This window comes from Dipodomys spectabilis, unplaced genomic scaffold, assembly GCF_019054845.1.
Source record: "Dipodomys spectabilis isolate Male_0828 unplaced genomic scaffold, ASM1905484v1 ptg000214l, whole genome shotgun sequence".
Taxonomy (NCBI): Eukaryota; Metazoa; Chordata; class Mammalia; order Rodentia; family Heteromyidae; genus Dipodomys; species Dipodomys spectabilis.
This window is the reverse complement of record NW_024870891.1, coordinates 2,765,350-2,767,072: the sequence shown is the minus strand read 5'-3', so window position 1 is coordinate 2,767,072 and position 1,723 is coordinate 2,765,350.

Here is a 1,723-nt window from a genome sequence, read left to right as displayed (position 1 = left end):
GCAGTTTGGGGTAGGGGAGAATTTTGACCAGGTTTAAAAAGATTGTCTAAGGTTATAAATCACCTATATCTTCTGCAAATATTTTCTTCTGCGAGTGCTTTGTCTGAACTGGATACTCCAGTCCTGAGTCACACTTGATAGCTTGTGATGACAGAATGGAAGAAACAAGATCAAGAACCTATTACTCCACTGGAGAGAAAACAGTCCTCTCTGTTTTCTCTCAATCTCCTCACTACTCCATTTTCATACTTTTAATAACGTCAAGTGATTTTGAATTATATCTTTCCTTCCTTGTTCTCACAAAGTAATTGTTCAAAATAATTCATTAAATATTATTTGCCATTATTTTCTCTCATGCTGTTTACTTGTTCAAGCGAGTCCATTAAACTTCCCCTTTTCTTTTGGTTGCCACGAAAATCCAACAACTATGTTAATGAGGACCAACGCTAATGCAAAACTTTGTCTCCAAAAATCCAGTCCAAGAAACTATAATCACAAATATTTAGCTATAATTTTTTCTTTTTTCTTTTACCTTGAATTCTTCTTGTGTCTAAAGTGCCCACAAAAATAAGTACTCCACCACTTTTTGGTTCAATCACTTCTAACCTCAAAGATATATTTTGCTAACAAGATGCTGAGAGGAAACCTAAGAATACTCCACTTTTATCTTCTCTCTTAAAACTTTTATCTTCTCTCGTAAGACTCTCCTTAGATACCATATCAGGAACAGTGAAGTTATTCTTTGCAAAATTATTTCAATAGGTTATTTTCCTCTTGGTCTTGTATTTGCTCAACAAGATGTATGGAGAACAATAGAGTTAAATCACCAATTCCTTGGATGATATTGTCTGTTACAAAGGACAATACTTCTATGTCCTACTTCTATGTCCTCCTCTTAGCTCTTGTCTGATTTCCAATTAATCACAGGTTCTTGGCTTCAATTCTAGTGAAGCTGAAGCACTATAAAGTGTCCCCCACTGCTACATCTTCATGGTTTATCTTTGAAAACTCTTTTATTTGGAGGTGGAATTTATTTTCATGTCTTCATTCAATTTGTTCTGCATTATACTGAGCCAAATAAGCTCTGTAAAATCACTTTAGGTAGCAAAAACATTTACACAATCTATATCACTATATAAAAATATTTTGGCCCCCTCCACCGCTGAAACCAAAACGCTTAGCGAGGGCTTCTAATAACGTGTTTTCTTACCTTTTCTATTTGCTCAATTCTTTTCTGATCCCCAAACTTTTTGGCTTACGTAATAAAAGAAGTTTTCACTATCTCATGTTAATAAGAATATTATATTTTTGAGCTACTTAGAAATGTGAAATCATTGAAGTATTCAATCAGATTTTTTTCTGTGTTTCAGTGCTTCACGTGCAAAGACATTGTGGAAAGTATTAAAACAGAGAAGTGTAAACTCAATACATTCTTTCATTGTGGAGGACACTTTCTCCCTAAATATTTTGACCCAAATAATCTTTTTAAGAGAATTACTGTTTAGTAATTAAAGGTCAATTCACAAATTTTGATGTCTTATTTTTAAAAAAAAAAAACTTTGAATTTAAATTCCCCTACCACCTTGTTTCACACAGTAAGAGTATATTTCCTAGGTAAGGACAATTCTCATGGGAATCTACAGGATTTACAGCAAGGTTTGTGAGGTTTGTTTCTTTACTGTGAAAATGAGCCACCTTACCCACATTGCTCCCTCTCAGCTAA